Raw genomic sequence first — 12209 nt, 5'->3', positions numbered from 1 at the left:
AGAAAATGCCTAAGAAAGTTCAGTGGACAGTCAGCTGTCAAAAGGCATTTGATAACCTGAAGCAGGCCATGTGCACTGCACCAATTCTGCAAAGTCCTGGCTACTCCAAAGTATTCATTGTTCAAACAGATGCTTCTGAGTTGGGGGTAAGGGCTGTACTATCACAATTGAATAATGAGGGTCTAGACCACACAGTAGCTTTTATTAGCAGAAGGCTGACCCCTAGAGAGAAACATTGGTCAGCTATTGAGAGGGAGGCCTTTGCTGTGGTTTGGGCCCTGAAGAAGCTCGAGTTATACTTGTTTGGTACTCACTTCAAAGTTCAGACAGACCATAAGCCCCTCTTGTGGCTAAAACAGATAAAGGGTGAAAATCCCAAACTCCTCGGGTGGTCCATTTCCCTGCAGGGGATGGACTTTACAGTGGAACATAGACCTGGGAGTGACCATGCCAATGCAGATGGACTCTCCAGATATTTCCACTTAGAACATGAAGACTCAACTGGTCAAGGTTAGTTTAATGTCCCTGCGTTTTTTTTTTGCGGGGGGGGGGGGTTGTTCAGGAGAGTAGAGTCTACTTCCTATGGTTACCCCCACTTTTTGCTGGGATTCTCTGTTTTTTTTTACTTTAGTGTGGCTGTGGACCTGCTAATCAGGCCCACAGCCCAGCTGTTCTCTCTCTAAATTGATACCATGTACTTTAGGTACATACCAGATTGGTTACTTGGTCACCCTTGAGAGCCCCTGTATCGAGTACCCTAGGTACCCAGGGCATAGGTGCACCCTAGGTCTACCAGGGGCTGCAGCATGTATTGTGCCACCCCTGGTTTGCCTTCCAAACTGACACTACAGGTCTGTTCACACAGCCAGGATAAGGTGGCGTAATCACCCCTTACTTCGATATAGTATACCTATATCTATATATACATATAGACACATATACACCTGTAAGTCACTCCTATGGCAGGCCTTAACAATCCTAGAGGCAGAGTGCTTGGTTTTATGTGTGAGGGTGCCCTAGCATGAGCTGAGCCCCTCTGCAGCTTTCGGAACGATCTCCTTATATCTGTTCTATGCTATAGCCATACAAAAGGAGGTGGTGATGGACGGAGCATCTGAATCAATCAAACACTCACACCCAGTCAAAAGATCTGGGTTTAATCCATCACCGTTCTTTAGCCCACTCTGCCACCCCAGTTCAGACATGGCTATATGCAAATCAGTCTGACCCTGTGCCTCATGGGAACAGTCCAGCCCGAACTGCCAAGCCATGTCTTCCCTGGACCAGAAACAAGCTTCCGAGGACCGTTTTCTGGCATTCCAGCCGTCTTCAGCCCGGCTTGCTTGAATCCAGTGGCAAAGTGAGCAAGGGACTCACGTCTGAGCATACCCTGCCAAACTTATGGCGTTTGAGCAAATCAAACACTCAACCCAGTCAACTGATCTGGGTTTAATCCATCACCATTCTTTAGCTCACTCATCCACCCCAGTTCAGACATGGCCATATGCAAATCAGTCTGACCCTTGACCTGGGGTGGAACGCCACAAAACATTCTGTGGTTTTCATCTAGGCAGAGTTTCTCTCTGCTGGACAGTATACCTTTTTTTGGTTGAAATCTTTTTATTAGATTTTCTAATAATACGCCCCCGAGGGGGGCAAGGCACAAGATCATTACACATTTTAACATAAGCAGAGGGTATCAAAACCAAACATAGATGTACATATAGTGATTGTCATGTGTCAGGAAGCTGTAGCCTCATTTGACTGAGCTATGTCCAATGGGAACATGAACACGGTGAGGGGAATTTCGGGTGGAGAGTACAAGGGCCTATAGGTTCGTTCGTATTCCCTGAAATGGGTGTCCGTAGAGGCATAGGTGGGTGTCTCTGGCCTGTAATCTCATGATCAACCCTGGTGAGGAGAAGAGAAAAGGAAACTTGTACCGGCCTCAGAACCGACGGTTGGAAACAATGGGGAGGTCATGGGGGTGCGGGGAAAACGTCTCCTAGTGTATCGTGTAGTGTTAGGTGCGTGTGACTCAGTGGTCCGGGTCAGCGAGAGTGGCGCACTGGGGCGTCCGAGGCGAGGTGGGGTTTCAGTCAACGGGGTGAAATGACCTAGTCATGGGGGGGCGTATGGCCGTTCCCTCTCGCCTTCCGGGTGGGGGGTTCAAGGGTCCGGTACATGTGAGGGGGGCCTCGGGGAGGCCTGGGAGCGCGAGGGGGGCAGGTCTGGTACGACCTCCGGGGTTGTTTCTTGTTTGAATTGGAAGAGCAGCTGGGCCCATTCTAGGGAGATGGGGTTCTTCCGTATTCCCCTCACTTCCTCTTCTCGTAGGAGCTCCTCTTCCGCTGCTCCCCATTTGCATACCGCCCCTATCCAGGCTGTTTCCTAGGGCCTGAGGGAGCTCTCCAGTGCATGGCGATCGCTCTTTTTGCCAACAGGAGTGCAAAGGAGGCGAACCTCCATTGCAGCTTCTCAGATTTCTTCCTGCTATAGATTCCCAGCGCACTGACCTCCCAGGATTCTATTTGTGGTAGGTTGACTAACGTGCGGAGAGTCTGATGTATCCTGGTCCAGTATTGGCCCAGGGTGGGGCAATCCCAGAATATGTGCTTGAATGGTGCTGCCGGTAGGCCACACCGCGGGCATTGGAATTGGGTGTCCGGCTAGTAACGTTGTAGCTTATCTGGCGTGAGATAGGCACGGTGGAGGATGTTGAATTGTATGTTTTTAAATCTCGCTTTTCTGGACACTTTTTTGATGTATTCCAGGGCGCGCTTCCATTAGTACGTTACATGATTAACCGCACTCAACTGAGAGGCCCAGTAGTAGCGCCTGATGTCTGGGAGGGCTATGCCGCCATCGTACCATGGCAAAGTAAGTTTGGGTATGGAGATACGCGCCCGCCCGTCCCAGATAAGTTGTCTCTGGAGGCTCTCGACCTCACGGAAATATCCAGAGGGTACTGGATCAAAAAAGTTTCGCAGAGCGTACAAAAATCTAGGGAGGGACATCATCTTAAATAGAGCCGCAAGCCCCAATGGAGATAGGGGCAAGCGGCGCCACCGCTGGACATCCAATTTAAGTCGCCGGAGAGGAGCACACTAGTTGCGGTCATAGCGGACAGAGGGGTCCAAGGAGACATGAATTCCCAGGTACTTAAAGCCAGTCTCAACCACCTGGATCGGGAATCTACGAGGCAGTGGAGGGAGCTCCCCCGCTATGACATAAATACATGATTTAGTCCAGTTGATGACGAGACCCGAATTCTTCCCGAAGGAGGTGAGGACATCGAAGAGCACATTGAGTGACTTCTGGGGTGAAGTAAAGTAAAGGAGAATGTCATCGGCGTATAGCGAGACACGATCTTCAAGATCGGGGGCCCACGGGATGCCCCTAATCGAGGGCTCCCACCGGAGCCACTCCGCCAACGGCTCCAATGCTAAAGCAAAAAGGAGGGGGGAGAGTGGACATCCCTGTTGGGTGCCACGCCCAAGCGGGAACGAACCAGACACTCTGCCATTGACCACCACCTGGGCCAGTGGTTGTTCATAAAGGAGATTAACCCAGGCAATAAAATTGGGGCCGAAGCCGAACTTTGAAAGAGCCGCCCAAAGGTAAGACCACTCGATGGTGTCAAAAGCCATAGTAGCATCGAGAGAAGCTAAGATGGCGAGTTCGGTCAGCGTCACAGCTCTCATGAGAACTCCGTGAAGCCTCCGAAGATTGAGTGCAGTATTCCGATGGGGAATAAAACCGGACTGATTCGGATGGATCAGGTCGCATATTACCGTTAGCAAACTATTCGCAAGTAGTTTGGCCAGGATCTTGGGCTCAGCATTAAGCAAAGAAATGGGGCGATAGGAGGTGCACTGGTCACGAGGTTTACCGTCCTTGTAAATGACAACAATAGTGGCCAAACGCTGATCGAGGGGGAGGAGGCCGGTTTCGAAGGACTCCATGAACATGTTGCGCAGATACGCCGCCATCTTGTCAGGGCGCACCTTGTAGAGCTCGATGGGCAGACCATTTGGCCCCATAGCCTTACCCGAACGAAGGGATCGTATAGCGATAGCGACCTCATCCACCGTTATAGGCGCGTCCAAAATGGATCTATCCTCATCCCAAATACAGGGTAGCGCGATATCACGCAAGAGTAAAGGGGAATCAGACTCATCCCTATCACTCACCGATCGGTAAACCGTCCGAAAATGGTCTACAAAGCAATCCACAATCTCACCTGGGTCAGACACACACTCACCAGTCAACCGTTTAATCACTGGCACCACACGATTCATTTTCTCAGATTTATCCAACCACGCCAGAAGCTTACTCGCCTTATCACCCACATCATAGAGTCGCCCAGCTGGTTCCTGTTCATAAGTTTAGCAACGTCGGTCACCAGGGCTCTATAATCAGCCTGCTTTAGTGCCAAGGAGTGCAGGACTGCAGGAGTATCATTACCACCCAATTCGCTCTCAAGCGAAGTGATTTCTTCCTCGAGGCGCACTAAGTCATCCTGTTTGGCCTTCTTATTGGCAGCGATCAATGACAATGCGGAACCCCGTATCACAGTTTTAAAAGCCTCCCACAAGGAAACAGAAGAAGGGACAGACCCCACATTTTCATTGCAATAACAATCAATAACCTTGAGAAGCTCGGAGCGCAGCTTGGGATTCCTTAGGTGCCAAGGATGGATGGGGGCAACCCTGCTCTCACTACAGAAACCCACCGAGACCTCAAGCAACAAGGGTGAATGATCAGAAATGCCCCTGGGAAGATGGCGGACCTCACGTACGAAGGGAGTGTGAGCAGACAACAACAGAAAATAGTCGATCCTAGAAAGACTACCGTGTGCTCCAGAGTGGAACGTATATTGCATGTGCGTAGGGTGTAACATCCGCCAGACATCCACCAATCCAAAAGTCTCAAGCAACTCAGAAAGCCACAACTGGGACGCCGACAGGACTCTGGGGGGTAATCGGTCACACTCACCTGAGACCACAGAGTTAAAATCCCCACCCAGTACAAGGATACCATCTGGAAGCCCTAGGAGAGTCCGTCTTAAATCGGCGTAGGTGGTAGCCTGAAGACCCGGGGGAATATATACACTGACAACTGTGAGCACCTTCCACTCCCACCGCCCAGAGACAGCGGCATACCGACCCCTATCATCAAGCACAACTTCGTCTATTTCAAGGGGCAGGGAGGATTTGACCATTATGCCGACCCCTCTAGAGCCAGATGTGAATCCAGGCATGGCTACCAACCTATAGCCACGTCTATCCAGGGCCCTACATGCATTTCCTATCAGATGGGTCTCCTGTAACAGGACTATGTCGGGGGAGTGGACGTCTGAGAAACTGGAGTACAACACCACGTTTTATCTTGTCACCCAGACCATTAACGTTCCAAGACAATAATTTCAAATCACCACCCACCATCCCCGCAAGCACCACAACCCCCCCCTCCGAACCCAAGAGCAACAGGATAACAGCAATACTCATTGTCGCCATGTGAAAAGAACAAATACAAAAAACAACAAACAAACCTCCCCTCCACCCCCAAACAATTTGCCCGTTACAACACCCCCACCCCTTCCACCCCTGCGTACGACTAAAAAGCCACCCCAATCTGCAGTGTGCATGTCGCGCCTTCATAATACACTACACAAAGAACCCCAGAGGAGGAAAGAGAGACTGCCCCACCCTGCACCACCCTCGGGCCCTATAGCAACAATGAGCAAATAATAGCAAAACTCAGCCGGTGAATGCGAACCACAACCAGACACCAAGAACCAAAATGTCACTCCTGTGCCGATGCACCTCCGCCCGCTCCACCAGGGCCTCCGCTCCCATCGTCCATCTTCGGCAGCGAGTCTAGCCAGTCGCCAGCACTGTCCGGTCGGTCAAAAAAGAAAGTACGCTCCTGATCTCGATGCGAAGTCGAGCCGGAAATAGCATCGCATACTTGAGTCCCAAGTCCCGCAAGCGCTGTTTCACTCCCTGGAATCCCATCCGCTGTCGCTGGACTTGAGGAGTGAAATCAGGATATATAGAAACTGAACTATTCTCATACTTCAATGGGCCGTGCCTACGTGAAGCCTGGAGGACAGCGTCCCGATCCCGAAAGTGGAAGAGCCTAGCGATAATAGGCCTCGGGGGAGCCCCCGGTTTAGTCTGTCCACCCGGGAAACGGTACGCACGCTCAACCGCGAAGAACTTACTAAGTCCGGCAGGAGCGAGATGAGTGACGATTAGATCCTCCACTAGTAGGTCAACAGTAGTGGCACCATGGCTCTCAGGCACCCCGACTAAGCGAATGTTGTTACGCCGGGCCCTGTTTTCATACTCGTCTAGACGTCTGGCCGATCGCAGGTTGCCAATCTCCGACTGACCATCCACCATGTCAGTGACAAGACTGGAGGTCTTAAGGTCCAAGGCTTTGACCCTCTTGTTGGTCTTAGCCAAGTCCGCTCTAATAAGGGTAACATCAACGGCCACCGTGTCGATCTTGGAGACAATGGCCTCGTATTGTAGCCCCATATCAGTCTTCATCCCAGTGATGGCACACATTAGATCCTGGAGTGAGACCTCCGATGACGCCACATGGTCCGTCCTTGGGTCTTCAAGACTACAGCCAGTACCACCGGGGGAACCCTTTGGTTGTGTATATCGGTCCATAATGTTAGTTTGGATGGATCCCCCACGGGTCGGCACCTTCGTCTTGCGCTTCTCGGCCTCAGGTTTGGTCGCCATAATGGAAGCCGCGCCCCGAAGGGCCCCTCTGGACCTGGTGTAAATGGCAGATATCGTTAGGCCACCAAAGCAAAGTTTCCGTCCAAAATCGTAACTGGTGAGACCAGGGATATGGCCGGAAAGCACAGCGGGTCAGGCCACCGCAGTTCGAAATCAGGAGCACTTTAAGAACAGTCAATTATGAGGTCGAGGAGAAACCGAAACTGAAAGTGGCAATGGCACCGGTGGAAAGGATGTCCCTTGACCGCTGTTGTTGACTTGCGTCTTGGCCAGTCCCAGCAATAGAGACCCCGGTCCCGTCCGGGGGCAGGCCAGAAAATTGAAGACGATGTAAAAATGGTTCCCGAAGTCCGATTTCAGTTCTTGGAAGTATATTAGGATCAGCGAGAGTAGAACTTCAAAAGCCCATATAGGAATTCAGGATATTACAAGGATATTTGCAAGAGGGCGGCGCGGGTCTCGGGAGCCCTCTGCTCACGCGACCATCTTGGATGCCCGCGTAGCGCCTCCTCCAAGAAATAAACATTTGAAAGTACAATCAAAGAAATTGTTATTGCTGTGTTTTGGAGGTCATAGAAAGTGAAATAAACTATGTTTCAATGTACAAAGTATATAGGCCATGAGGGAATTTATTATTGTTGTGTTTATATCTTCCCCTCTTTTCCCTGGCTTTAAGTATTCCGAGTGGGGGTCCCCTTGTTTATGTTATTGTGACCACCCTGTTCAAACAGGCACCAACAGCAACTTTGCCGGTCTGCATTTTCGAGGCTCCCCCCAGATCCCGAAGAATCTGCGACACAGGACACGGACTTCCAGACATATCTGACCCCGACCTTCGCTCACAGCAAAGCTGAGACCCGTGGCGGACACGAGAGACGTGGGACTGGAACTCTTGGACCTCCTGCATTTTGCAAGCTGCACCTACTTCACGAGGTATCTTGAAAATGTGCATTGGGGTGCTTGAAGCTCCAGAACCGAGCACCATTTGCACCAAAGCTTAGAGGCCCCCACTCCACGAGTGTCTCGTGGGCCCCGCTTTTGCATTTCAGCTCGACGCGTCTTCGCGGTTCCTTGCCCGTTGGATAGTGAGCCCCCTGAAGACTTTTCTTTGAATCTAACTTGCTTTCCTGGTTGCTCCAACTTCCCTGCAAAGGACAAGTTACTCAGACCTTTGCCGGTCTGCACCGAAGCCCATCTCAACTTCCTGCGTGGGTTGCGTTTGCCAAAGCTTGTTGGGTCCAATCCAGATACCGACACCGCAGTCAACTAGATCCTTCGTGAGACAGTCCGAATCCAGCTCCTGGTCGTCCTCGACGCCTCCTGGTCATCGTGGCTGAAGGGACAAGCTTCACCTTCTCACCTGAAATCACCTGACATCTGGTGGCATCTTCCTATCGCCGCCCTGGTCACTGGCAAGTGACCCAGACTCTGTCCCTTCTGCTTTCAGGTTCTACAGATCTTCGATCCACCTGGACAGTTTTCCTCTGGTCCCCTGCAGCACTTCTTTCCAGATCTCCATTGAAATCGACGACGAAACCCGACACCAAAAAGAGACACATGCACCCGGCTTCCGTGGGTGAGGTTACACGAGTACTCTGGTAGTCTCGAGGGTATAGGCCCTCCTAGTTTCTAAGTCCAAAAGGGTTCCATCGTAGTTTATTTAGAAGTGTCCTTAAATCGTAAATGTGCAACTTGTTTGTTTGCCATAGAAAGTCAATGGTAACCCGCGGCTGTGTTTAGACACTGCACGTGGCTCCCGTGGGCCTCCTACATCCTGACCTTTGGTTGTTTAGGGTAGCCCCAGCAATTCCACAGGTCCCAGGCCGCTTTCTAATTCTCACGTGGTTCTTATACCACTATTTTAGTATATGGTTTGTGAGGCCTCTAGGGCAAAACGTATACTGTGCAACTTATCGTATGCTAATTAAGTAACTTGTATTGTACTTTTACCTCTGACCTCATAAAGAGTGCAGAGGGGTTGTTTTTAGAATAAATACATATATATTTGATATATACCCTGTTTAGTGTGCTTTCATTTGGTACTCAAGGGATTATAATTGGTAAAACAAATCGCTTAATTCGCTCTCTGAAGTCTTAGCCTGAAGACTGCTCGTCACTGCTACCCCTAGGATAGCTTTCTATAAGGGTGACTTTACAACCACCATCAATAAGGGTCGATTAGACTGGTGCAAGGTGCCCACTAGAACTAGTGGAGATCATATGCCAGGCTAACTTCTCACAGATTCCAGCTGGGCACATAACAAAGCGGTACAAAAGGGGGTGGTGATGGACGGAGAATCTGAACCAATCAAACACTCACTTGACTCCAGTGGCTTAGTGAGCACAGGACCCACGTCTGGGCTTACCCTTCCCACATAGGGTGAACAGCAAAACACACAAGATGATGGATGGAATGTTGCACAATGGCTAAACACTCACCCCCAGTCACAGATCTGGGTTTAATCCATCGTTATTTTGCTCACCAAGCCACCCCAGTTCAGACATGGCCACGTACAAATCAGTCTTGACCCTGTGCCTCATGGGAACAGTCCAGCCCGAACTGCCAAGCCATGTCTTCCCTGGACCGGAATCAAGCATCCTAGGACCGGTTTCTGGCTATCAGCCGTCTTCTGCCAGGATAGCTTGACTCCAGTGGCTTAGTGAGCACAGGACCCACGTCTGGGCATACCCTTCCCACACAGGGTGAACAGCAAAATACACATATTGAAGGATGGAATGTTGCACAATGGCAAACAACTCACCCCCAGTCACAGATCTGGGTTTAATCCATCGTTCTTTTGGTCACCAAGCCACCCCAGTTCAGACATGGCCATATGTCATATGCAAATCAGTCTTGAACCTGTGCCTCATGGGAACAGTCCAGCCCGAACTGCCAAGTTGCCAGGGTAAGCTCAGACGTTGAGTCCTGTGCTCACTAAGCCACTGGAGTCAAGCTATCCTGGCTGAAGATACAGAATTTCGGTAGGAGACAGGGTTTGTGTTAGAGAGTAGGAAGTAGTGGCGCTCTGAGCAGTATGATATTGTCGCTGAGATCGGTGTGCAGTAGGCACGCGGTACAAAACAGGACAGGGGAACACAAACCCTTCAGGAAAAAGGCCCCTGAAATGATCCAGGCAAGCCTAGACCTACTGGAATGAGAACATTGCGTGTGCACAGGATCTGTTCTCATCCTGGATGAAGATAGCTGATAGCCATTAACCGGTCCTAGGATGCTTGATTCCGGTCCACGGAAGACATGGCTTGGCAGTTCGGGCTGGACTGTTCGCATGAGGCACAGGGTCAAGACTGATTTGCATATGGCCATGTCTGAACTGGGGTGGCTTGGTGAGCAAAATAATGATGGACTAAACCCAGATCTGTGACTGGGGGTGAGTGTTTTGCCATTGTGCAACATTCTATCCATCATCTTGTGTGTTTTGCTGTTCACCCTGTGTGGGAAGGATATGCCCAGCGAGCGAGCGAGCGAGCGGCCCCCGCTCCGCGGGAGCCGCTCGCAGTCGTTTCTGTGCAGGACTCTGTGGGATCATTGTGGACATAGCCCTGATCTGGAGAATAGCGAGAGGAACTCTGAGCCTGTGTGCTCCATCCCTGGTTTTCACGCTCTGCTGAGGGAGAGAGACGCCTAATCACCCAGCGGGAGCGGGACTGCGAGGCCCAGAGGTGCTAGCGCCTGCTCATCGCGCGCACCTGGTGCCTCTTCCCGCCCCCTCCTCCCTGAAAGCTTTAACTACGACTCGCGGCCCCCGCTCCGCGGGAGCCGCTCGCAGTCGTTTCTCTGCAGGACTCTGTGGGATCATTGTGGACATTGCCCTGATCTGGAGAATAGCGAGAGGAACTCTGAGCCCTTGTGCTCCATCCCTGGTTTTCACGCTCTGCTGAGGGAGAGAGACGCCTAATCACCCAGCGGGAGCGGGACTGCGAGGCCCAGAGGTGCTAGCGCCTGCTCATCGCGCGCACCTGGTGCCTCTTCCCGCCCCCTCCTCCCTGAAGGCTTTAACTACGACTCGCGGCCCCCGCTCCGCGGGAGCCACTCGCAGTCGTTTCTGTGCAGGACTCTGTGGGATCAATGTGGACATTGCCCTGATCTGGAGAATAGCGAGAGGAACTCTGAGCCCGTGTACTCCATCCCTGGTTTTCACGCTCTGCTGAGGGAGAGAGACGCCTAATCACCCAGCGGGAGCGGGACTGCGAGGCCCAGAGGTGCTAGCGCCTGCTCATCGCGCGCACCTGGTGCCTCTTCCCGCCCCCTCCTTCCTGAAGGCTTTAACTACGACTCACGGCCCCCGCTCCGCGGGAGCCCCTCGCAGTCGTTTCTGTGCAGGACTCTGTGGGATCATTGTGGACATTGCCCTGATCTGGAGAATAGCGAGAGGAACTCTGAGCCCGTGTGCTCCATCCCTGGTTTTCACGCTCTGCTGAGGGAGAGAGACGCCTAATCACCCAGCGGGACTGCGAGGCCCAGAGGTGCTAGCGCCTGCTCATCGCGCGCACCTGGTGCCTCTTCCCGCCCCCCTCCTCCTCCTATTTAGCCCCGCCTCCTGACGCGTACGCGGGACGTGCGCGGACGGAAGCGCGGGCGAAGACCGGGCAAAGAGCGGGCCGTTTGAGGCCGTTCGAGTACGGGAGAGTCCGGTCTTGGCTACACCCATTGGCCCCACTTTCATCGCTGCAGGGATCACACTTGCTAGTGGTGTACGAAGAGGTTAAAGCGTGATGTCTACACGTGAGTACAGAAGCAGGGCAGCTAAGGGGAAGTTGCAAAATGGAACACTCTATGACTTCATCACCAGAACCAACATTGCAATAGACAAGGAGATTAATAAGATGCAGCATAGGGTCTCCATTGAACTTGATGCAGCTAGAAGGCTATCCCAGGAGATGGCCAATGCTAAGAAATCCTCTCTGGGTCACTTTGCTTTTGCGAAAACACCGGACCGCACAATGGGTCCAGCAACGAACTTAATACAAGCAGTTATCCACCATCAACCTGCCTCGCCTCCCACAGTCTTAGTATTGGAGGCCGGATCGCAACAGGAAGCCCCCACACTACTACCCAGGGTGGGAGGGGTAGACGGGCTGCCCACGGAAACACCATCAAATGCAGAATGTAAGGGTAAGAGTGTGAGAACCCCCCTTAATCCCCCAAAGGGCTCTAACCAAAAACGAAAGCGCAATACCACTACCGCCTATTCTAGGAAAAAGGCTAAGGTTGCAAAGGCCCAGTTGCCCTCTCAGGTAATAGCCCAGCCATCCCACCTACCCGCTCCTGAGGTAAATAGTCACCCCCCAGTCCTTGGTTCTAGTCCAGTGAAGTTGATGGGGGAACACGAGAATCTTGTAATTGAAAATGAAAAAGGTGGGGTACCACTATGTACGATTGAAGGGAAGGATGTTGAATTTTTAACGATTGTGTGGGAAACGTTAAAA

Source organism: Lissotriton vulgaris, chromosome 7, assembly GCF_964263255.1.
Source record: "Lissotriton vulgaris chromosome 7, aLisVul1.2, whole genome shotgun sequence".
NCBI classification, from domain to species: Eukaryota; Metazoa; Chordata; class Amphibia; order Caudata; family Salamandridae; genus Lissotriton; species Lissotriton vulgaris.
Note: the sequence above shows the minus strand (reverse complement) of the source record.